This window comes from Micrasema longulum, unplaced genomic scaffold, assembly GCF_059751315.1.
Source record: "Micrasema longulum isolate JH-2025_06_02 unplaced genomic scaffold, ASM5975131v1 h1tg001441l, whole genome shotgun sequence".
Taxonomy (NCBI): domain Eukaryota; kingdom Metazoa; phylum Arthropoda; class Insecta; order Trichoptera; family Brachycentridae; genus Micrasema; species Micrasema longulum.
The window spans coordinates 345,371-372,648 of NW_028278627.1; the positions used below are offsets into that span (position 1 = coordinate 345,371).

Sequence of the window (27,278 nt, forward strand, 5' to 3'; positions counted from 1 at the left end):
TACAATATATATACATATAAGGGCGGGCATATTGCCTTAAGGCAATTTCTTCCTACCTACCTAAACCGTTCAGTTTGAGAAAATTATAAATACATGGACATATTGGCGGCCTCCGTGGTGTAGTGGTCAAGACGCTTGACTCACAGACGGAAGGTTCCGGGTTCGATTCCCGGTGAGAAGACAAAAATTAAATGTGATTTTTCTCAAGCCTGGGTGTTCTGTGATGTAATTCACCGCTGTAATTGGGCCTCCTGGCCTGTTGTGGTGCAAAAATAAAATAAAATAAAAATAAATAAAATATTGAATCTTACAATTTTATACAAAAATTAAAAACAAAGATTAACAAAATATTTTTTAATTTTTTTTTAATTAACACTATACTATGAAGAGAGGAGAGGGGGTGGGAAGGAAAGAAGAACAATTTTAATATTTAGATAGTGACATTTCAATATTGACTTAAATGTGAATAAAGAAGGGGCGGGGCGTCTCTAACATTAGTGGGTAGGTTATTCCACAATCGAGCGGCTACTACTGTGAAAGAGGAGGCAAGAAAATTAGAGCTCTGACAGTGTATTGAAAGGGTTCTCTCGTTACTAGAACGAAGAGATAGTCCGTGTTATGAAAGAGGTTGGGTGAGCTCTCTCAGATAAACAGGCGAAGTGGGATTATTTAAAATATTGTGAAGAAGTGATAGAATGTGAATGTTTCTTCTATGCCTGATACTGAGCCAGTGTAGTTGCGTGCGATACTCGGTTATGTGGTCAAATTTGCGAAGATATAACGAATACAAATATTCTGCAATCGTTCTAACTTATCAAGTAATTCAGAGTTAGTATCTGGATAACATACATCCGCATAGTCAAGGAGTGGAAGAAGTAAGATCTGGACTAATGTTTGCTTAACATTAATTGGTAAGAAATTCTGTAATCTTTTAAGTGAGTGCAAACTGCTATAAAGTTATGCATATTTTATAATCCGCGTTTACTCTCCGTCATCGTTGGATTTATTTCGGAAATCGAATATTGCTTTAAAAGAATTAACTTTTTTTTTCTTCTTCTCCGTCGTTCCTCAGTTCTAAAGGGTCGCGATCGTTTGTTCTCTTCTTTCCGTTCCGGCTCTGCGCCTTCTTCACAGCTCCATTTGGGGTCGTCCGAGACATTGTTTTCACCTGGTCGATCCATCGAGCTGCAGCTTTGTCTCTTCTGCTTCTTCTTCCTGACACACCGCCCGTGATTATTATTTTCTCCAGATCGTCTTGGTCACGTCTGGCTATGTACCCGAAGAACTGCAGAATACGTTGGCACCATATGGCCGATAGGCGAACTTTCACGTTGAGTTCCTCCAGTTTGGAGACATTTGTTCTTCTAGCTGTCCATGGGATTTCCGGCATTCGACGCCGACACTAAATCTCGAAGGCATGTATTCTCTCCTGCTCACGTGCTTTAAGGGTCCACGTTTCTGCGCCATATAAGTTTTTTTTTTTAAAATCCTTTAGGGTTATTAAAAAAATATTATAAGGTCTAGTCATGTAAGGTTTCTTCTGGTTAGTGCGGTCATTATGTGCTTTTTCAGGTTGATTTGTATCCAGTGTTTTTTTAAAAGTGATAAGTCATTGTAGTCCATTGCATAGTATTTTTGACTGTCTTACGTTAGTTTAATTATAATCAAAAAATAATTATAAACTTATTAAAATACAAGTTTTTTACAACCTTTTTGTAAGAATGAGGAATAAGTGCTACTGGAAATCGGATATAAAAATGTATTCTTTCAGGCGGAAAAAATTAAAGCATTTAATTGTACTGTAAAGTTTCTCGAAAATGCATTAAATTATATTAATAAAAGTGAACTTCTTTGAAACGTTACAGGTTCGCGTGAACTCGTGTAAATGATAACCAATCAATTAAAGCGTTGTGATAGATTTCTGATTTCCGGATAAGCCATGTTTTTCGACGTTTAGCGAGCTTTGACGGGTGCGGGATTCTACTTTTAAAAGTCAGGAAAACTCGGCACACAAAAAAATTGTCTAAGTTTGATGGTCTATTTTCAATATTTCATTTTATTGAACCAATAAGTTCCTCATCTTTTTTACCCATATGAATTAATTTATGGCTGAAAGAGTTGAACGATAATCCTAAACGAGCATTTTAATTTCATAATACGTGCGATTAGCTACCGTGTTTTAAATATTCATGAAACTAATCAATTCGAATGGGTAATTAAAACGGAAAACAAAATGTATTTTTTTATACAGAACGCGATTATTTTTAAAATGATAATTATCACTAACGGATGAGAAGCGATATCGTTTTATGAATTATTTTGAAACAATTAGGAAATATACGGAACACATTCTAGCATGAATGCTAGTTGAATATGCGGTTCGCAGGAACCTATTTAGAAACCGTTTTTTTTTTAACTATTGGCAATTCATCTTATGAAGGATGATTTCAGGGTACGTATTCTGATGGGAAGTTAAAATTTATCTTCAATTTTATCTATAAAGTAAAATTAAGTTTTCGGTATGAAAAATAGAATATGTTTGCAATTTTTTTCTCTGACATGTTTAACTACCGGTTATCGACGAAGATATTTTGAATTTTTCATACAAATAAACACACTTTCGTACATAAATATCGATATTAGTTTATACCGTCTCAGTATATACCGATGAAAATAGCCGTTCATAATCGCGGCCCTGATATGCTTGAGACCGAAGTTTGATAAAAACTAATGAAATCATCCGAATTTGGGCCGAAATAAAATAAGTAAAAAAAGAAAAAAACCAATCTGTCAACCAGTTTCGGGTCTTGCATTAAAATCTCGGAGTAAAAATTCGTTGGAGAAGCCCTTTTAGCAATATTGCATAGAACAAAAGCGTTCCTAATTTTTGGTTTGGTTTTTAGTTTAACAACAAATGTGTAACGGACGGTTTCGGTTTGCGCTTGCGATTCTCGAGCTGAGTAGCTATGGCCCGTTGTATTGCTGTAAACCGTAGCTGATTTCGTGGTTGATTATCAAACAATGACTTTCGTCCGTATGGACGAATATTGGCCAGTATAAATACACACAATATATTAAAGACACAATTTTTTAAATAATAATTGTGCCGCTAATAAATCTTGTTTTTGTGGAAGTTTTCGAGTAATGAGTGTGTATAACAGGCCTAGGCGTAACTTAATACCAAGTTTACGAGTAAGGCCCTTAGACTGGCAGATTACGACTTTTGAAATTCGGACTAAACTTAGGTACTCATATAAGAATTTAAGGAAGATTTGTTCGTCTAATTCAAAGATAGTGAATCGAACGGTAAAGTTAGAAATATAAAAATTGGAAAATTGTTTTCAGGCGTTGCCTAGTAGGTAGATCGGTTTAGTCCGATGAATCTCACCCGCATGAAAAAAGTTTCATCTCCTTTACTTCACAAAAGTCAACAAATGGAAGAGTTGAGGAAATGTGGATGTTTAAACATATGCAGAATGGTGAATGTTACTCAGTGTGTGATGTGGCCACTTAAATAAAAAAAATGTTAAAACAAAACCTGCCTTAAAAAAATTAAATGTGTCCCACCGAAAAGTCTTTACACTTAGTGGGTAACAAATTTTTATATGTATTTAAACAATATCAAATAAACGCTGTTCTGCAGCACTGAAACTGGAAACCAGCCAACGACAGGTCATAAGTCCTGTAAATGCCTGTTCTTCCTTATTCCCCTCTCAAAAATGTTTTCCGTCAGTTGCAAAAAGTGTAAAAAAATATGGTTATCTTTATATATATATAATTCCTCTGTACGTGTGATGTCACCGTACTTCTCCTAAACGGCTCAACCGATTTACGTGCTGTTTTTAGAGAAATATAGATCTTTGCGCTGTGCGTGTTCGTAGATATTAAAATCTTTAATCGAATATGTAAAAAATAAGTTAGGAGCATAAATGTTTTATTCATCGATCTACCAGGGTTGCGTTCGAGGAGAATGCATTTATTAAAAAACCGGAAGATGTTGTTTTTTTGCGTATAAGTTTGTTTTTTAATGTTTACAATCAGTTTTTGATTTTTGTGGATCTCAATCAGATTCTTCCCTTAAATTCCTCATAAATTCTACTCATTTTTTCTTTTTACTGGATTTTTGGTACTACAAAAATAATATTAAATTCAATACATTTTTAAAAATCGCATTCCTAGATAAGTACACCCCGCTTTTGGTGAGAAGACCGGAGTTTGATGCTTGCAAAAAGAATGCCATATTTGAAAAAATATTCATTTCATGTTTTGGAATTCAACTATAAACAAGTACCTAGGTACCTACTTATCAATGAAAAGTCTTTTTCCAATATAGGATAATATATTATAATAATAAGCAGGCGAACCAACGTTCGGCCAGGATAACGTCTGTCGGGTCCGCTAGTTTAAATTTAAATAGAAATACAAGCATTTTTAATCACACAAATTTTGTGGGATTTTTCTTGAATCCTAGGTTAAATTCATAAACAGTCAACAAAAGTTGTAATTCGCGGTCTAAACAGTTAACAGTTCAATCCCCTTTTCACGGAATTATGTTTTCCCTCTTTTTTTAGGAATAATGTTTTGGTTGTAAATAATGCTGTCGAATGGCCGACATAAACATGGCAATTTGTATAAAAACATAGGCACTGCAGAAATATAATATTTAAATAACAAATTAATAAGCGGTTATTTATTAATTTATCGAGTAGATACGGCGGACTGGAGTGAAGCCGATTCGCAAACACCCACACTTCGGTTTAAAACAACTTTTACTTATTTTGTGTTACAAAAATGTAAATTTCGCGAATAATCTGCGGGAGAAAACGTGGAACGCGCCCAATATCTTACTCAAATGGTTAATGTGACATATTTATGTCCGTTTGGCGATCCTAAATAATGTTGGGATTACTAATTTATTGTTTTTGGTATAATAATATCGGACACGGGGACCACAGTCTTCGGCCTCAGTCTTCGGCTTCAGTCTTCGGCTACAAAAACATTTACATACCGTCTCTATGTTCTTAACTTACATTATTTAAATGGTACAATAATCATTTGTACAAGATTCGAATACAAAAATATTGTGCCTTTCAGAGACTTATAGATTGAAATGTCACTATCTAAATATTTAAATTGTTCCTTTATACTTCTTCTTTCCTTCCCATGCCCTCTCCTCTCTTCATAGTATATTGTTAATTTTTTATATATATATATATATATATTTTTTTTGTTAATCTTTACTTTTAATTTTTGTATAAAATTGGAAGATTCAATATGTCCATGTATTTATAATTTTCTCAAACTGAACGATTTGGGTAGGTAGGAATAAATCGCCTTAAGGCAATATTGATTTATTTGACATTTTATATACATATACCATATATATATACATATAAGTGTCAAATAAATAAATATATTTGAACGTGGTTATGCAAAAAGCAGCCACTTAAAGAAAATTGAAACTGAGATAATAGCACGTTTATGAAAAGAGTGAGTAATCAAATCTAGTCAACAGTTGGAATGTTTTTGACTTTGACAAATGATAAACAATAAATACATTAGTTTTTTTAGATTACACACAAGAATCTAATTACGTATTTACCAGTTTTAATTTCTAAAGAACCTTAAGATTTTCATAGTTTTGTGGGTGTTTTATGCAAATTGAGAAATGCCGTTTTTGTGATCGACACTATTTTCAGAAGGTGATTTTTACTGTTTTTTTGTATGAAAGCGACCTGGTTGTTTTTATCAAAACATGGAATTGATCTTACTGCACCCGATAACACCACTATCTATTTTTTTTCAAAATTCTGGATTGGCTGCTTTCTGCATAACTACGATCAATTAAATGTACACGTTCTGAGTATGTCCAAATATTTGCAGACAGGCTGGATTTCCTCCCCGGGGAGTTATTTAGATTTAAATTTGTTGCAACAAAAAGATATGACATTTTGAGAAGGGCAAATGAAAGTCTAGGCATTTACACGGGATACGATCCGCCATTGGCTGGTTTACGTGGCCACTTTACGCACTGTGTAACAATAACCATTCTGCCTATGTTTAAACATCCACATTTCCTTAACTCTTCCGTCCTTCCGTCTGTTGACTTTTGTGTAGTAAAAGAGGTGAAACCTTTATTTTGCGAGTGAGATTTAACCGAAAAACAATTTTCCAATTTTTATACTTCTTCTTATACCAGTTATCAGATATGAAATCCAGCCTGTCTGCGAACATTTGGACATACTCAAAACATTTAAGACATTAGTATTAGAAGAAAAAATATTTTACTCTGTAGGACGCGTCTATGAATTAATATGTCAATGACTGCAGCTGTGAATAAGAAAACATAATATATTATTTAATACATAGTTTCATTCGTAAATACAATCAAATGAGAAAGTTTGGTGTTTTTTAAAAAAAAATAAATTGTTAATAGATTATCAAAATAAGCTAACATTTATTTTTAAAAAACATTTAAAATATGTAGCGTTTTATCAGGGCTATGATTTTATAAAGTTACGTAATTTTTAAATTACTTCGCCAGTGACGTCACAAGTTCTAGTGGGCGAGTTCTGCTGACTGGAGAGTTGGCTTCCCGGAAACCGAAAATCTTGCACAACACTCATTGGTTGACTCGGAAGAAGTTGTGAAGTAATTCAAAGAAGTTCATTTTTATTAGAATCAATAAAAAAAATTATACGTTTTCGAGTTACTTCGCCGTACATTGAGAAAGTTCAGAGTTTTTTTTGTTTGTTTTTTATTTGTTAATAGACTATTAAACTAAGCCAAAAAATATATTTTTTAATTTTTATATATCGTATTATCAGCTCTACGATTGTTTAACGTTTTGTATTTCAGAAATAACTCCGGGTGTGACGTCAGAGGTTCTTTTCCGCTGACTCTCATTCAGTTCTTCCCATTGGTCCATTCATGGCAAACAAACGGGAAATGTTCCATAGTTCTAATATCATAGGTTGATTGATTTGAACCAGTGACGTCATTCAAATTCAAAGTAGTCCGTTTTTATGAAAATGTTTTTTATTATTTTTTCCGTACACATTTTTAGGAAACTTTGCGGTACAATTTAATGCTCTAAATTTACCGCGCGCAAGAAAACATTTATTGTATCCAATTTCCCGTAGGACTGAAGTTCCTCATTAACTCTTAAAAGACTGTGGTAAATAATCCCTTTGCGTGCGGTGATTTAACATCGTGTTACCACTATAGAAGACGTAATATTCTGAAGTTCAGACATTAAAAAAAAAAGGAGACACACTATATAATAATTCCTTTTCCATAATTTATAAAATTAAACATACGGTTTAGCCCTGTTACAGCAAAAATAAATTGAAAATCATGAATACGCCTCTCATATTACACGCGTGCGTTCGCCATCACTGTCATTAACCGACTGGAGACTGAATCTCTTTTACCCAACACCTGCCACAGAACAGCGTCTCTGTCAACCTTACTATGAGTTCTATCTTCGTGCTCTCTCTAATACAGATGTGTTGTTGAATTGGCGGACATTCATTCTTCGCGTGGCGAGGATAAATATTTTTTGTATTAACATCCAGCATAGTTATACAAATTTTACTTTCCAAATCCGGTGTGAAAATGTCCATTTGAAGATTACAAAAAATACGAGTTCATCATTTGAAAAAATAAGAGAAATATTAAATCTTGTGTCCGTGTCGACTAGTGTGACATCACAGCCACACAAGAGTTAAATGCTCTAATTAATACCGCGTGTAAGAAAACATTTTTTATGTACAATTTCCCGTAGGACTCAACTTCTTCATTTACACACTAGGTAGCGCAGAGCGTGGGGGATCGAACATAGAATTAATCAAAGAATTTAACTTGGCGGATTTTCCAGATCTAGCAGCGGCCGGCCTCGAGCGGTGCCCTGATGAAGCGATTGCCATTAAACCGAAACGTCCGCCATAACTCGCCGACGGTCACGACTAGTTGTTCCTGGGTAGTGGCGGAGACCGTCTCCGAAGCTCTTCCGCGAGGGAGAACCGTTGCTGGACTATCGCGGAGACGCTGCACTGTAATGTCGGCCCACGGTCATGATGAAATTCTGGATTTATATTTCAGCGAGTTTACGGTAATACTGGTTTAAGCCCGAGTTACACGGATAAGGCGACTTAACGAGAAATTGCTCAGAAATCTGAAACTAATTCTAAGCGAGAAATATTGTTTAATTCAAATTGAAATAATTCATTAATAATTTTATTTATTTTTATCATTTATACAAATTGCTTTTAACGCCTAACTAGGGTTATTTACCCCGTTCTAAGACAGTCAAAAAATATATAAAAACAGTAATTAATATATAGAAACAGTTATAAAGATAGTAGGCAAATGAAAGACAAAGTAAAAACAGTGTAAAAAATGTAGTAAAAACATAGTAATAATAATATATTTTTTAACATTTTTTTGAGTATGTCCAAATGTTTGCAGACTGGCTGGATTTCCTCCCTAGGGAGTAATTTAGATCTAAATTTGTTGCCTGGACTTTCAAATTCCCTTCTGAAAAATAACTCCCTTGGGAGGAAATCCAGCCAGTCTGCATACATATGAACATACTCAAAGCATTGTTGAATTAACTACCCAACTGATAAAAGGAGAAGTTTAAAAATTTCAAAATTGTGTTCAGGCGTTGCCTAGTAGGTGAATCGGTTCATCCGGATAAGGTTTAAGCTATTTTACTTCACAAAAGTCAACAGGTGGAAGAGCTGAGGAAATGTGGATGGTTTAACATAGGCAGAATGACGAATGTAGGAATATATTAAACCAGCCAATGACAGGTCAAAGATACCTGAGCTATTCACTTAACAATCCGTATAGAATAAACAGTTCAATCATCAGTAATATTGTGTATGTTAAAATATCTGAAATAATTTATTTTTCTTTTCCACATCCGCTCCCAAGTGGAGCATGTGGACATCACTAGTTGCCTCTGGGAGACGCCAGCCAGCACTCTCGCCTCCTCCCCGTCAATCCAGCGTCCCTAAGTTCCGCCGAGTAAAGTCGAAAGATCGTCATCGACGGCCTTCCAGGACGGCGTGAGCCCGCAGGTTTAAAGAACAGGCAACTAGGATTTAGGTTCTCCCGAGGCTTGCGTAGCACGTGTCCAAGCTAGGTCCACCGCCGCATCTTTAAGACGCTCCTCACATATATATGTATATAATTAATTAGGCGCCGAACCGGAGTCGCGGATAACATGGATCGTGCAGCGAAATTGAAATGGCAGTGGGCAGGGCACTCGGCGAGACAAAATGATGGCAGGTGGACACCCAGAATGATAAAGTGGAGAACATGGGCAAACAAAAGAAGTGTTGGAAGGCCACAGAAAAGATGATGGAAGGCTCTCCCAGTAGAGGTGCGAGGCTGTGAGAGTGAACTGATGTTTCGGAAAAAGCTTAAAACTCACTTGTTCTCTAAATCATTTGTGTAAATCCGTAGCATGTGATAACAAAATAAATTGTTTTATTTAAATTACCAATTTAAAAGCTTCAATTAAATTTATTTATCTATAGAATCACTGTGTCAATCACCTTTCAGGTATTATATTAAGAAAATGACGCTTTATAACTAACTAACTAACTAACCATCACGCCATTTCCCCAGAGGGGTAGGCAGAGAGGATAGAACGCCACACCACTCTGTCCTGGCACACTTCCTTTGCTTCCTTCAAATTCATTCATCTTCTCATGCACGCACGTCGAATATTCCGACTTTTCACATGACCACTTTCAAGAATTTGTTGTACTTGATCATGCCATGTCTTTCTCGGCCCTCCTTCCTCGACTTCTACAACCAGACACATTCGCATCATAAATCTTTTTAGCCGTTCTTTCATCATTCATTCGCTCCACATGACCGAACCATCGCAAAAGACCTTTCTTAATTTTGTCGATAATGCTTAACTCAGCCTTGCATTCTGCTCTAATTTCGACATTAGGGCACCTATCATACATTGTTTTTCCGCACATTCGCCCGAGGGATCGCATTTCAACAGCATTCAGTCTACTTTCGTCCCTTTTTTTCCAACTCCATGCTTCGCTTCCATACGCTTTATAAGTTATCCATAATAATTATCTTCAGTACTTGAGAAATAAACTGCTAAATAAAACTTTTAAAAAGAATTGTCACTCGTAAACTTGGAGACTAGTTAGGCTTTTTTGAGAAAAGGTTTTTATTAGAACAGAAAATTTATTGCTACAACTTTACGGGACAGAAATAAATGATGTTATAAATACGTTGTATGACAGATTAGATAATTTCCGAGCAAACGTCGTCTCCGCGAAACATGTGACGACTTGTATGAATAGAAATCGATAAAAACGTCGATCCGCCAACAATTCCAATTAGATTTCCCAGAACGATACCGATCTCGAGCGACATTCGCCGGAATATTATTATTATACTGTTTATGTTGAAGCAGATTATTATAAGTATTATGTTTTTCAGTTGGGTGGCGGCCAAGAATAGCGACGCGAGCAGTAGAATAATGAGCGCGTCACCCCAGCTGATCATGTCTTATATTTTCAACAATGCACTCACGAAATGACGAAATCGATAGGCCATTTAAGTGGACTAATTTTACGAAAAGCGGATTAAGACCTCCGGTAAATATGACTAGATAATGTTATTCATCTCTGTTGTAATATGATAATATAAACAGCTTCCCAGGGAGTCGAATCCAGTCCCTGTCTACAAAAATTTGGACAAACTCAAAATATTGTTGATAAATCCACCTGGTCCATGAAGAAGTATAGAAATTGAAAAAATAACATTTTCAGGCGTTGCCTAGTATGTAAATGAAATAATTATGTTGTAATATGTTAGTATATTGATCAAGTTAGTCTAGCAATATCTGCCACAGGAAATATTGACAAAATCAAAACGCTTTCATAAAGTTTTAGTTCTTCGCTTACAATTTTTCAACGTTTGCGCAGTTGCTTTCGGGCCTTTGTAAGACCTGTCTCTGCTCTTGCTGCGAACTTCAGACTGTTTTTTTTTTTTTAATAATAAGATAAAAAATATTATCGCTTTTGATTTTAACTATAAATGACTAAAGCAATTGCTCATGAATATTCTATTTTTCCGATTAAGACCTCCGGTAAATATGACTAGATAATGTTATTCATCTCTGTTGTAATATGTTAATATAAACAGCTCCCCGGGGAGTCGAATCCAGTCGTTGTCTACAAAAATTTGGACAAACTCAAAATATTGTTGATAAATCTACCTGGTCCATGAAGAAGTATAGAAATTGAAAAAATAACATTTTCAGGCGTTGACTAGTATGTAGATTAAATAATTCAGTTAGATGAATCTCACCCGCATAAATAAAGGTTTCAGCTCTTTAACTTTACAAACATCAACAGATGAAAGAATTGAAGGAACATACATGTTCAAATATGGGCAGAATGGTGAATGTTACACAGTGTGTAAAGTGGCCACTTAAACCAGCCATTGACAGGTCATAAGCCATGTAGATGCCTGGACTTCTTTATTACCTTCTCTTAAATGCTCTTCATCTCTGTTGTAATATGTTAACTTCGATTGAATTCTTTTTTTTTTACTATTATTCACGTAGAACAAGTCGAAAATAGGACTTAAATATTGAATCAAACACTGCTTTGTATAGTTAACCCTTTAACGGTATTTGGCAATACGTTTTACCACTTTCTATACGGATCATCTTCCATAAAAAAGTATGGAAAAAATAATATTTATTGGCTATGCTTTATTTTACAGACGCTCTCTGATATATGGAATTGCCACTTTTTGTATTTCACGGCAGTCGGTTCATTTAAACTTCACGAATAAAATAAAGGTGATGAGGAAGATCGGCGGTTTTTTTATTCTTTTTTAAAGTTTTGTAATTCTGAAGTCAGTTTGCGTGTGTCGTCTCAAGATCTCTTCCGCTTTTTTCGGTTAGTTCTGCCGATTGGTCCGTTGACGGCAAGTAAACCGGAAATCTTCAACAACTCTCATATCATTGGTTGATTTATATGAACTAGTGACGTTGTCCAAAGAAACTTTGCCATATGATTTAATGCTTAAATTTTTACCGCGCCTAAGAAAAAAAAACATGTATCCAATTTCCCGTAGGGCTGAAGTTCCTCATTGCGTTATACCAGTGTGTATCTATTCGATCGTCGCGACACATTTTTGCCAGCTTGTGCTACAGACTGTTTTTGTGTGTTTTATTTGTAAGATGGAGACAAAAAATGAATATTTTTATATCTTTGTTACATTATTATTTATTTCTATTATATAAAATACTTATTTAAATAGTATTGTAATACTTTTTTGATTGATAAAAAAATGTCTCCTCGGCGTCTAGTTTATATGTTAATCTATAGTACAGAACCTTTATCAATAAAACAGGCCATTACTCGGTAAATAATCCCGAATATAACTGTTTCCGTAAAGATATCCCATCTGTTATAATTTTACATTCAAACGTTTTATTTGACTTTAGTCGCGGAGATGTTATTTACGAAAGAATTCCGTCGGAGAAAGATTGAAATGATTCCATAATAAAAGAAAGGATGGAAGTCTGGCTCCGTATAGATCCGCCGGCGAAAGGATTTTTAAGTCCGAGTAAACAAAAAACTTTTTCTTTTATTTTTTTTATGATTTATTTTACAGAAACAAACAGTCGGCAATGATATAATAACATAAAAAAGATACGCTTTAAGGACAGACCAGCGAAGTTTCTAAATAAAAATCAAACATATTATTTCATTATTATAGTAATATTTTTTTTACGTGTGGAATGATGCGGAGTGGCTTTTTAAAGGTACGCTTTTTTTTCTTCTTTTTTTGACATCGTATTTAGTAATGTATAGAAAACTTTAATTGGCCTATAATTTTGGTTTATTTGTAAATTTTATTTTTGTTGCAATGGCTGTTGTTTTCTTTAAATAAATAAATAAAAATGCTCAAGTAAATTCGATATTATTTTTTTAATCGGAAAATAAAAATGTCTCAGTTTTTATAAATTTTATTTATTTAACTTTTCTTATTTGAGAGATTGTCAATAATAATTATAATTTTCAGTTTAAAAAAACCAATAAAGTAGAAATACGTTTTCAGTTATACATATTAAGCTTCTTCAGACGTTCTGTAGTAAACGTTTTACTACCATAAATTTCCGTTACAAAAAAAAATATATTTCATTAAATTTTCATTGCTCCAGTACTTCTTCCAACGACCAAAACAATTCATTGATACCGAGACTGCATAGGTTAGGTAACACTTATGGAACGGCTGCAGACATTCTGTCCAATTCTTTACCATTTTATTAGTCCACAATATCAAGTTTATTTGTAGCTGCTCGTCAAACTATTATTGACAATTCAATTTCATAAATTAAAAAAAATACTTACTAGTTTATTTTTATTACCTTATACTTGTTTTTTATTTTTTACTATTATATCAAATTGCATTGTAGTATTGGCAAATACGCATTTCATAGATACGTATTTTTATTTCTTATTTTTTCGTGATAATATATGCTTGCTTGTTTATTAATTTAACTTAAAAATGTCTTTCTTGCTTACCGTAACACTTTATTTATTGTTTGCTTTACAGAATTTATTTCATAAGCTTATATTTTTGCATTTTTTGTTTATATGCTTACTGTTTTTTCTTGCATACCTACCTTTGTTATTATTGTTTTTTTATTTACTTTGTAAAACTTTTTATCATATCCTTTTTAACTAATTTCACAATTTTTTTCTGTATATTCTGTTTATTATTTAGTATGTTAGCATGTATTTCATTTTTATTTTTTGTAAATGCCTTTTGGGCGTTAATGAACAAAATAAATAAATAAATATGAACGCATATAAGTATTTTAAAAAGAATTTCAAAGTACTCTAGTCTTGCCCTATGAAGGGTTACGTCCTTCTTACGTTTTGCAAGACTCGTCAAAATTTGATGGGAAATAATGAACTTAATATTGTAATTCTTTCCACGGAATGATTTCCAGTGATCAGAAAGCCCACACAGTCTGGTATTAAATACGCTACATGCGTCAATGCCGATTTAAGTAAAAGCTGGCGGAATGCAATGTAAATACCCACGTTTGAGTAAATAGTAAATTAGAAAAAGGTCGGCTTTAGAAAGCGGACAGATTAAAATAGTTAGGATCATTAGTTTTCTTTATAATTAAGTTTCATGGTAACGTTTTCTTCTGAAATAAATGCACAGCGGTGAACACCCGATACAAATCGATGGACGAGTCTCGTATTAATCCGATTTGAATGTGGTTTGAATGATTATTATTATTATGGATAACTTATATAGCGCCATATTCGTAATAAAATACCTCAAGGGCGCTTTACATAGTGATTCTATAGTTAAATTAATTTAATTGAAGGTTTTAAGTTTGTAATTTAATTAAAACAATTTATTTTGTTATCACATGCTACGGATTTATTCAAATGATTTAGTGGGTTTTAAGTTTTTTCCGAAACATCACTTCACTTTCACAGCCTCGCACTTCTGCTGGGCCAGCATTCCATGCCATAGGGCCTGCGACCGCAAATGCGCGTTCACTAAATTTAGTGCGCTGTTTGCGTAGATGTATAATAACTTTTCCTCTCGCCGTAGACGTAGCTGATCTAAGCGTGAGACGCCTGTCAGCTAGTTCATCTGGAATGCATAGTTCCCTTAGATATTCCGGAGCAGAGTTGTGCAGTGACTTATACATAAGCCAACAGGGTTTGTATTCGACCATCTGTGGAAAACGTAGCCAGTGTGGTTCCCGAAGTAGTGGAGTGATATGACTGAACTAAGAGATTCCGAAAATAAGTTTCGCTGCGGCATTCAATACATATTGTAGGCGAGTCATTTTGTTCATTAGTAGACCTGCTGAAATATGAAATATTTAATGTTTTCACACTAGAATATTTGAAGTAAGTTATGCAGAAATCAGCCAGCCATAGAACAGTGAATCTGAGATTATAGCACTTTTGTGAAAAGGGTGAATAATCGAATCTACACCACAGTTAGAATGTTTTCGACTTTTGAAAAATGATAAACAATACATACATATTTTTTTTACATATTACAAACAAGAACCTAAGTACCTATTTGACCCGTTCAATGATTTTTAAAGTACCGTTAGATTTTTCTAGTGCCGTGGGTGTTTTTTGCAAATTGAGAAAGGCCATTTTTTTGAAGGATACTTTTTTCAGGAGGAGATTATTACAGTTTTTTGGATGAAAGCGGCTTGCCTATTTTTAGCAGAACAAAGAATTGACCTTAATGCATCTGATAACATCAAAATTTCATTTTTTCATAATTGTGGACTGGCAGCTTTCTACATAACTGTGTTCATTTCATAGTTCCCGGACTGGTACTTAAGAGTAAGACTGATCATCTCACCTTCATGTAACAAAAATGATGCAGTGCCCTATGCACCATAAGGAGCGAAAAGGGAATGATGAAGATGAAAATTATGTTTTCTGTGTTAAAAATAGTATACCCATACAATTTCTTTTTCTAAATACGTTTAATTACAGAACGACGAAAAACCTTAAATTTTCATACAAATATACTCATTTTCGTACATAAATTTCCATTTTACTTCATGGACAGTCGAAGATAACTCTGTTAACATCCCATTGTAAAGCATTCGAAAGACAATGTAATATTGCGGTGTGCCACATTAAAAACGAATATTTAATGTCGATCCTTCTAGAAATCGAATCCAATCAAATTACACGCGCATTATCGATAGTCTATATCGCAATTATAAATAATGATATAATGTCTTTTTCCGTTTGAAGATTTGTGAGGCCGTAAGAAACAATATAAATCGAAAAACCTTTCACCGATGTTGTCTAGAGCGAAATCGAAAAGATTTTGTATCCGGGTACTAAAGCATTATTACAATTGCATTTTATCAGGATCCGAAGGATATATTATATCGAGCCATAATCGGCAGTACAATGTAAGCGACAAATAGCGAATTGTGCAGGAGAAGGATTTTTTTTAAATATTTTTGTTGCATGTATGTTTTCTTTAAATACTTTTGTTCCATGTATATATTTTTTAATAATTCGGTAAATGGGATTTGAAATGGTTGGTTACTGCCAGTTCTGAAATGACAGCCAAAGTATTTGTCAATTTATAGCCCGTCTGAATAAAATTAGGCAGCGCTGGCTTATTTCTTTTGTATTTGGAATCAATTTATTTTCTTCAGGTGGAGACTTGTAAACTATGCACGAATTTGATATTGTTCCAAAAATAAATAAATAAATATATTAGACAATCTGAAGTGGTTTTACATGCTTTACAGTCAGTCCACTGCATGTCATAGTATGAAAATTGTTTAAATATTACACCAATATCCATACTTATATAATATATGCGAAAGTGTGTTTCTTTGTTTATATATACATTTTGTAAAAGTAGTTGAATGTGTTTTTGTGGATATTTATTTTATTTTTATTTTTTGCACAACAACAGACCAGGATTATTTCATTTCATTTCATTTTACATTTTTATTTCATTTTTTTGCACCACAACAGGCCAGGAGGCCCAATTACAGTGGTGAATTACATTACAGAACAACCAGGCTTGAGAAAAATCACATTTATAATTTTTGTGTTCTCACCGGGAATCGAACCCGGAACCTTCCGTGCGTGAGTCAAGCGTCTTGACCACTACACCACGGAGGCCGCCTTATGTTATATGTTTCCTTCACGTCTCAACGGAGCGACACATTATTTGAACGTAGTTATGCAGAAAGCAGCCAGCCATATAAAAATGAAACTGAGATAATAGCACTTTTGTGAAATGAGTGAATTATCAAATACAAAGAACAGTTGGAATGTTTTTGACTTTAAAAAATGATAAACAATGAATACATAAGTTTTTTTTTTTATATTACTAACAATAATCTAATTATGTATTTGATCAGTTTTAATGATTTTTAAAAAAACATAAGATTTTTATAGAGATGTGGGTGTTTTCTGCAAATTGAAAAATGCTTTTTTTGTGATCGACACCATTTTCAGAAGGTGATTAATACAGTTTTTTGTACGAAAGCGGTCTGGCTGTTTTTAGCAGAACATAGAATTGACCTTCCTGCATCCGATAACATAAATATCTCATTTTTTCAAAATTGTGGACTGGCTGCTTTCTGCATAACTACGTTCATTTTAAACGAGTACCTATGCGGTAAGGTGGAATGTCAAAAATAATGAATTTGAAATGAATTCTTTAAATTTCTATAGTTTACTCGCTTTATCTATGATTAGTTCGGCTTGCTTTTCGTTTTGGTTCTTTAGAAGGATTTTGGATTTGCGAACAGAATAACGATGTTACGTCGCCATAGACTAACGGATCGTCCTATTTATTGCATAGCAATAGTACGATAGTAAGACCAAGGTACTTTCAATGATAAACGGTAAATATTATTGATAAAAGACACAACTAATTAACTACGTTCTTTGCCCGTCTTCAGTAAGAATTATCATTGTTTACAGCCATTGTCAAACTAGTATAGCACACAACAAGATGAAGAATATTGAGAGGTGAAAGTGCTTATTTCACACGAGGAGAAAATCCCAGTTTTCTCTAGGCCCTTCGAGTTAGTGAACTCGACACTCGACATCCAGCGGATATTGCTTGCATAGCGAGAAAAATACGTAAAATTTTAATGGATAAATATTCTTCGTACAACTTTGTACGAGGTATTTTCGTTGTTGCAAAACCATAAATGGATTTTATTTATTTATTTATACTTTTACATTGTTTGTATTCTTTTTTTATACAGAATAATGTTCCCTCACTGGGGTGGGGTGTCCCGTGCCGAGGAAAACATTTTACAAAATGTGAAACATGCCTAAGATTAGCTATTTAACAAAGTTAATGAAATTGACAAAATAATAACAATAAAAAAAAAACGTAATTAAACCAGTTAACCTAATTATAATTAACATAATAAACAATCAAAAACAAAAATATTCATAAAAAACATAACCAATTTATATGGACTAATTAATAAAATTCATAAACAGTGCATACATTTTACATATTTGGCTTGATACACTCATCGATCCGTGCGCAACCCACCTCCACTATCCATTTCTTAAAAGCAATTTTATATTTTGAGAACTTACTAATTGTCCTTATGGATAATGGAAGTAGATTGTACACTTTAACCGAGTAGTAGGTCAATCCTCTTTGACCGAAGGTTGTATTTATTTTGTTATTTTTTTGCAGCATCAGGGTGGAGTATCTAGTAACTCTTGTATTTGTAACGGAAGGTAGAGAATATTATAGGAAGAGATTGAAAGCAGACTGTTCTACCGTAAGTCATTTTTAATATATTATGTATTTAGTATCCAACATTTCTTAAAGAAGAAACTTAATTCGCACCTGGGCTTCGATTACAGTGTAATAAATTAAAAAATATATTATAATAGTAAAGTTTTAAAAATATTATCTGTACAGGGTGTTGTTTAAACCCTGTCACATCCGAAACCACGATGATCAGTATAGGCAAGAAGACATATTGGCATATTTAAAAAATATTTAGAACAAAGAAAATTTTTAAATATAAAATATTTAAAAAAACAAATGGTTGCTTAATTCTGCAGGGGAGAAGTGAGGGGAGTGCGGAGCAGTATCAGACTCCCCGCTCCTCGTTTCTCCCCTGCTGAAGTAAGCAACCATTTGCTTTTTAAAATATTTTTTTTTTAAAAATTTTATTTGTTTTAAAAAACATTTTAATGTGCTAATATGTCTTCTTACTCATACTGATCATCGTGGTTTCAATGAACACCCTGTATATGCCCAGAAGGCTTTCACATGACAGGTACAAAATTAAAACGAAGAGTTTTATGGTATAATAATATACAAGTATAAATTAAATATGAACAACTCCTTTAAATATGAACAACTCCCTAGGGAGGAAATCCAGCCAGTCTGCCAGCATTTGGACATAATCAAACATTGTTGAATTACTACCTGGTAAAAGAAGAAGTATAAAAATTGGAAAATTGTTTTCAGGCGTTGCCTAGTAGGTGATTTGGTTCAGCCGGATGAATCTCACCCACGTGATAGAGGTTTCAGCTCTTTTACTTCACATAAGTCAACAGATGGAAGAGTTGAGGAAATGTGGATGTTTAAACATGGGCAGAATGGTGAACGTTCCACAGTGTGTAAAGTGACAACCAGCCAATGACAGGTCATAAGCCCTGTAAATGCCTAGACTTCCATATTCTCTTCTCAAAAATGTTTTCCCTCTCTGTTGAAATAAATTTTCATATTTAGGTACTTATCTAATAAACAACAATAAAAATAATGTATTAAATGACATTATGCTTCATAGATATAAAGATAAAATATTGCGTACAAGTAGGTAGGTACATAATTAAACAGTTTTATGGAAAAGATTTCAGACAGTAGGTATTATTTGAGAGTAGGCAAGCAAAATTGAAAAAGTCAGTGATTTTTAATATCAGCAGAGCTACTTCATTCGTCCGAGTAGTTTTGCTAAACAAACATTAAATAACGAAAACGCGGGAAGATTAAAACATCGCCGCGGTTGATATTGGTAGCACCGCCATGTTACTCTGAAAACAACCGGTTGATTTGAAAACAATAGGTACGGGATTTCACAATAATAGCAACATCCTCCGGGCAATATTAACATAAAGTATGCTTTATTAACAATAGCTAAATAATTAATCCACGGACAAGATCTATGGATAATAATTTTTAAGCTTCCGCCATTGAAGACGACGCGTCGTGCGCCGACGGAATTCTAATTTCGGCGATAAAATAAAATTTAGGAAGGCTTACTTCTTCTTCTTCTTCTTCAGCCTTATTCTCTCCACTGCTGGATGGCGGCCTCTTCCAAACGTCTCCATTCCTTCCTATCACCCCGCTTTCATCATCCACGTTTTACCGGCAATAGAGGCGACGTCGTCGACCCATCTTTTCTGTGGCCTTCCAACACTTCTTTTGTTTGCCCACGGTCTCCACTTTATTATTCTGGGTGTCCACCTGCCATCATTTTGTCTCGCCGAGTGTCCTGCCTACTGCCATTTCAATTTCGCTGCACGATCCATGTTATCCACGACTCCGGTTCGGTGCCTTATTTCTTCATTTCTTACTCTGTCTCTTAGACATACACCGAGCATCTGTCTTTCCATGGATCGTTGCGTGCATTTTAATTTCTGGCTATTTTTTTGTGTTATAGACATGGCTTCTAGTCCGTATGATGTCACCGGCAATATGCAGGATTCATATACTTGTCTTTTCAGGCATATAGGGACTTCTTTATTTTCAAAAATATATTTAAGTTCGCCGAAAGCAGCCCAGCCCAACTTAGCCCTATTATTCTTGGTAACTCCGCTATCTGGTTATCTTTACCAAGTTTGACTTTGTGTCCTAGATATATATATTCATCAACCACTTCGATTTTATTATTGTTAATGAAAATGTCTCGTCCTGTTGGACTCATAATCTTTGTTTTATGAATATTCATTTCCAAACCAATCCTTAATAGGTACAGGGTGACCATTACAATGGAACATCGTATAATGAGCTATATTGAAAGGTTGTTTGATTATTGATCTAAGGGTCCAACATGTTTATCCTAATCAGTGCATGTGCTTATTAAAATGCATGTCGCGTTGGTTTTGAATTTTTCTGCAATAACTATGGTGAAGGTATATTGTGGGTTTTGTATGTTGGTTTAATTGGAGTCCCGACGAAGAGACAGGTACGTCTCGAAACCGGTAGACATAGAATAGTCCGTAAGTGGTTATTTACAAATATTTAATAACATTTAGCGAAGAAAGTCACTTTTATTTTTATCAGAGATCAACGGATCCCCAAGATTTTTGTAGCTCCTACTGAGTTTACTCCGAAGAACAAGCTCTTTATCTTTAAGATTTACATTGTTATTCTGATATGAACATTTCTATGTAATTATTGTTCTGGTTAAAGATTGTCATGCCTCTCACTAACTATTCTTATTTAACTTTCGAGTCATCAAGATCAAGAGGTCCGTCGTTTCCCATGGGGTTAAGATCATCATTATTTGGTTAAACCACTCTCATTTTCCTATCAGAAATAAATATACGAGTAAAGTACTATTGCTTCAGCATGGCGTAGTTGAATGGGGAGGGGCGATAAAGAAATCACCCTTTGAACTTAAGCTAAATTACAATTTTAACAGAATAAGCGCAACTGACTTTTTGTTTTAAATTTCATCGAAAAATTTTACCCTGGTGGCGACTTTTTGAAATAAGTTATAATGGCTAGTATGTATACAATATAATAAACCAGTCGCCGAGTTATAAATATGTTTGAAATCACTTTTATACACCGATTATCGGTATGTAGGAGATCGTCTACATTGGGCATTGTAGAGTTAACTAAAATATATTTTTTACATTTACCACAAATTAAATGCTTTAAATCGTAATTCTAGTCCGTCAATGTTATTATTTTATTTTATTTGGGAAATCAACAGTTCTACATACACAATTATAGTAAACAAACAGATATAGTGTATAAACTTAGAACTAATAACAGATTTCCACAAAGTATACAAAGTTAGTAAAGAAAATATATTACATATTAAATAAATACATATAAGTTTTACTTATAAAAATATTATTTTCATGTACTCGTAAATACTTTTCAATAATCAAAGAATGTTTTTATATTCTTTTAAGAACATATTGTAAATTGGACGGGATTAGGACAAGAATGCTTGAAGAGAGGATAGGGAGGGGAAGGGAGATGTACATATTATGATTATCAAAGTCTATATTAATACTTACGTTTATGACAAAAAACGTCTTTCCCCTTTTTTATTAAAGAATTATTTTTAAATAAGCAAACTAACAAGATGGTAACGGTATTGTACTTTTTTCCGTGCGACGTTGGAAAAATTATCTAAAGCGGTTTATCGTAAAATGGCGCGTATTTATAATAACCTGGAAAAGAGACGTTTCGCGCCCTATGGGACAAACGGCACGTATTACATTAAAACACCATACTTGTATGTGATGTTTGTTGAAAGCGCACTCGGCGGGCATGACGTGTGACGTCACAGCGACGTTACGCCACCCGCAAGCTGTTTTGTGTGCGCTCGTTTTTAAATGCAAAAATCATCAATTAAAACTAGTTTTTTATACATCGATAGTTATTTTATATAATTTATCGAAAGAAAACAACAGCCATTGTAACCACAACAAAAAATAGAATATTGATAGAAAAACAAAATTACAGGCCAATTATAGTTTTCTATACATAAGTACATACAATGCAAAAAAAGAAGAAAAAAGCGTACTCGTGAAAGGCCACTCCGTATAATTCCACTTGTAAAAAAATAAAATATAACAATAATAATGAGAACATTTGAAAAGTGGTGTAATGGTCAGCGCATTTGACTACCATACAAGAGGTCTCGGGTTCGATTCCTGACATGGTTGATACGAAATATTATTTAAAACGGTGTTTTTACACTAGAATATTTCACACTCCCTAGACTGCTACCTGAAGCGTAAGACTAATCGCCTTACCTTCGTGTAACAAAAAAATATCAAGATACGCTGCGATTGGTGTACCAATGCAGTACCCTATGCACCGTCAGGTGCGAAAAGGAAATGATGATGACATGTGTTTTTTTTTTTTTATCATTAGAATCATAAAAATCCACTCTAATTATTCAATATATTTTACGTTATTTTCGATCTGTGAAAATACCCCATTGGGATTAAATGCACCTATGAATTACCTTACACTCGCTGGGTTCGATATTTTTACAAGTGAAATAGCAAAAAAATTGCGTACAACGTACTGACATTTTGAGCTTATTCTTTAATTATAAATAATATATATGCATTACGGAATTTTTTATTAATTATTTATTTATACATTTTATCATACATACAATTTTATGTTAACTTTGCCCAGCTAACAAGGGTACATACTCCGTTACAAGCTAGGCAATCAAATTTTAATACATTATAAGAATTCACTATTGAAAACACCGGCTAATAAAATATAAACTTACTCGTATACACATTTTGATACATACAGGGTGTTCTTTAAACCCTGTCACATCGGAAACCACGATGATCAGTATGAAGAAGAAGACATATTGGCACATAAAAATATTCTTTTAGAACGAATAAAATTTACAAAAATAAAATATTTAAAAAAAACAAATGGTTGCTTACATCTGCAAGGGTGAAGCGAGGAGAGGGTAGGGGGGAGTCTGATACACCGTCAACCACATGGCCACGCCCCCCTCGCTTCTCCCCTGCAGAAGTAAGCAACCATTTGTTTTTTTTAAAAATATTTTATTTTTAAAAAAAATCTGCGTTCTAAATATTGTTTTAAATATGCTAATATGTCTTCTTGCCCATACTGATCATCGTGGTATCGGATGTGACAGGGTTTAAAGAACATCCTGTATGCATACACCCATACATATACACATATTACACGTATATACATACTACGCGTATATATACATATACATACACACATAAAGGTCGTACGGTCGGAATTTCTTCCAGCGCCGTAAAATACGTCACGGGTAGGTGGAACATGCTTTATTGATACATCAAAAGGCACATTTCACGACTTAATATTTTTTTTAAATATATTTAAATACGGATGTCTTGTTGCCGTAGCTTCCTACTCAAATAATAAAAACATCGTATATGGACACGGGCAATTAAACGCGTGTTAATTATTATAAAATCTTTGAATTTAAATATTAATTAGAATTTTATAGACTTGCGCCAAAAACAATAAAATTTACGCTCTTTCCACCAATCGTCGCAACGCGTTGTGGCAATACTTTTCATATTATTTTTCACTGCACACAAACAGAAGTTCGTCAGTTGAATATTTCGAATAATTTATTTTTTATAGTATAGTTTTATGCCTCGAGAATGGAAGGGGTCGTGATTTGAAACCGGTCGGTTATTTTTTATTTCATAGTTGCCATAGAATCGAAAACTAAATTAACAGTGGATTTTTGTAATAAGATCTTCTATTGTAAACATATATTTCCAATTATTGTTGTGTAATAGCTATAAAAATCACCAATTTAAAAATTCATCGAAAAATAAACATATAAACAATTCTACAGGACTCATATTGACCATATCGAGTCTGTCCAACACCGTTTTTTAAGAAAAGTGGCATGGTCGCTCGGATTACAAAGGGTAATTATTCTTATTTTTGAAATAGAGCAATATCTTAATCTGTCTTCATTGGAGAGACGTATAACTGAGATGGACCTTATATGCATTTTCAAAATACTTAACGCTTTAAGTGATGTCCCATCTCTGTTGCAATCAATTTCTTTTCAAGTTCCCAACCGTGTCACCAGAAGTCAAAATCTGCTATTTATAAAATCTTCTAAGAGCAACTTTGGTTTTTATGCCCCAATGTCCAGAATGTGTAGATTAGTCAATTCATCACATGACTTGGAATTTTTTGGGATAGATCTTCCGACTTTTCGTAGATCTCTCCGCGACTAAACAGTGTGGGATGAAGTTGGATTGGCATGGTTTAGCTCAAAGTTTTTGATCTTTCGTTTTTTTTTTAAATATTGTATACTATTATTGTTTTGCCCTTGTTTGTCTTTGCTAAATAGTTTTATGTTCTTTTTGTTCAGTTTCTTGCATTTATGTTTCTTCATGTTGCTGTTGTAATTGGCTTAGGCCGTATATATATAATAAATAAATAAATTAGCTATGATTGCATAATGTAGATAAGGATGTAATACATTCAGTATTTCAAAGAAACATTTTATTTTTCTTATAAAAACTCGTTTTCGAGTAAAGACTTTTGATGATTTATTTGTTACTGTATACATATATTGTATATCATTTGTTTATTTGCGTATTTAAACTTTTTTTATAAAAAAAAAAACTTTAGTTCTTAATATTTTTTGCATATTTCAATTTTTAAACCATTTCATCATAAATAACTTGTTCCGGAAAAACGGAAATAGAGTTGCAGTAGAGTAGGATTTAAATCATTGGTCCGCGAGTCCACCATACTACCGCGGAACCACAACCCGGTTCATTTAAAATAATTTTTCATGCGTTATTAATCTTCTGATTCTGCCACTGCGTCTGCGTAGCATGTGATGTTAACGACCTTATCTCCCTTAGTCCTGGATTTACAACTTTTATTAAATGAATTTTTACATATTTTATTTTATTTTATTGAAATAAACGGCACTTAGTGCCTTTTACATATTACTTACAAATACAATTAAATATACATACATGTAAGCATAATTATAAGTAATACAGAGCATTTAAAACAATATTATTAATAAGAAAGTCTAAGAAATATAAACTATATAAAATAATAAAATATTACCAGTTATAGAATTATCGATAAAAAAAGATAATTTGGTATTTGAAATACTTTGAACCAGTTAAAAAAAAAAACTAAGAAAACAATTTTGAATAACATTTAAATATATATATATATATGTATTATGATTGAAAACTAATATTTAGGTAAATAGTATATGTTTTATGTATAAAATTATAATGTAAAAAAAATGATAAAGAGAAATATTTTTTACTTATAAATTAAATCAAGAAAAGAAACGAAAAAATAAAAAAATAATAAAAACACTAATAAAGAAGTTTAAAACAAATTTTGAACAATAGTAACAAATAGTTACCTAGAACTATTACCAATGAAATAAAGAAGAAGAGCCGTTCTATATGTACTAAATTTCATGTGAAATGAGTCACCAATGTCCTGGTACTTATGACCTAGAGAGTGAAGTCTATTGATGACTGCATTTTTACCATATGATGTCGAAGTATTGTTGCCACAGTATTGGTAGGTTTGCCGAGTTGTCCTTTTCGGTACATCAAAACTTATATGTATTTTGTTTGTGTAAGAAAAGTTTCTTGATTTATATACTGTCGTGAGATATTTAGTTATAAAGATATTAAACTTACTTTGTTTCTTTGTTGTTCTGAATATGTGCTTTAAAAAAAGATAATATTATTTATGTCCCGAACTGAGCTCCTCGGAATGTAATTTATTCGTTTTTTTGTCGCTTAAAACACGTATAATTTATACAATGGTTTCAATAATGTCGGTAGAAATATATATTATATAAATGTGTCTCAATTACATTATGAGGATAACTTTTTATTGTTGTTACAATGTTACAATGTTATTATTGTTACAATGTTATTATGTTTAATAACATAAATGAGGAAACCTATCAACCACCTTCTTATTATACTACATAATAAATATAAATAAATAAATAAATAAATAATTGTTTACGCAAAAATAGACTGCGCCTAAACAGCCTTAACTAGTACAAAAAATCACAATTTAAGTTGAAAAAACATGCCTAATGCAAAATAAGAGAAATACCATTTCACTGTCGTTTAGATTAAAACACAAGTAAGGATAGTAATATAAAATAAATTACCATGCTGAAAATTTATTTCAGGAGTCAAAATACACTTTTCTCGATAGCACTGAAACTTGCACTTCACTATCAGATAATCCAGTCGTTACGTCACAAGAAAACAAAGAGTAACGAAATAAAAAGAGCGTCACTGATTAAGCTCTTCTCTTTTTTTTTCGCTAGTCATACAACTAATTAAAGTTGTCTAGTTAGGACAGTTTTCACACATTTTTATCGTAAATTACCGTCGTTTTCTACATAAAGCCTTTACGCTCCCAAAGCAAGCCACGGAACCGTAAAATACAGAGCTATTTAACACAAGGTGATATTAAATCCGATTCGATCAAATGGGGAATTGAATCATCGAGTTAAAAAGCGTCAAAACAGCAGTAAAAAAATCATCGAGCGATATATTTTTATTAAAATATCGGCCGCCCACGGCCAGGGAAAAGAAATATTCTTTCTCAAACGAAAAAACACTGAAAATTTAAGTTCATCGTCCGCACACGCTACAAACAAATAATAAAACCAGAGATTTTACTCGAACTTTTCGAAGGGAAAATTAAACAAAACACTATCGCTCCGACCGTTTCATTTTTTAATATTTTTGTCAGGAAAAATCGCAGTATTTGAAGAATAAAAAAACACCAAAATTCCGTGGTCATTGTCCGCACGCCATACTGTTGTTAACAAGAGTATAGTCGCAATTTAGAACCAGATTTGCATGCACTTCAAAAATTGGAAACGTCAAATTTTAGGGGGAAAAATAAACAAAACACGATCACTGAGCCGA

The 27,278-nt window shown here is 33.3% G+C and overlaps 1 protein-coding gene across 1 annotated transcript in view; it reads right to left on the minus strand.

The window, feature by feature from the left end:
* The window catches only part of LOC148275370 (guanine nucleotide-releasing factor 2-like), a 217,967-nt gene extending 190,690 nt beyond the window's left edge, over positions 1-27,277 (minus strand). The window contains exon 1 of the mRNA XM_088235791.1: positions 26,507-27,277. The gene's annotated coding sequence lies outside the window, so the exon portion shown is untranslated. The remainder of the gene's footprint in view (positions 1-26,506) is intronic.
* Position 27,278: the final 1 nt, after the last annotated feature.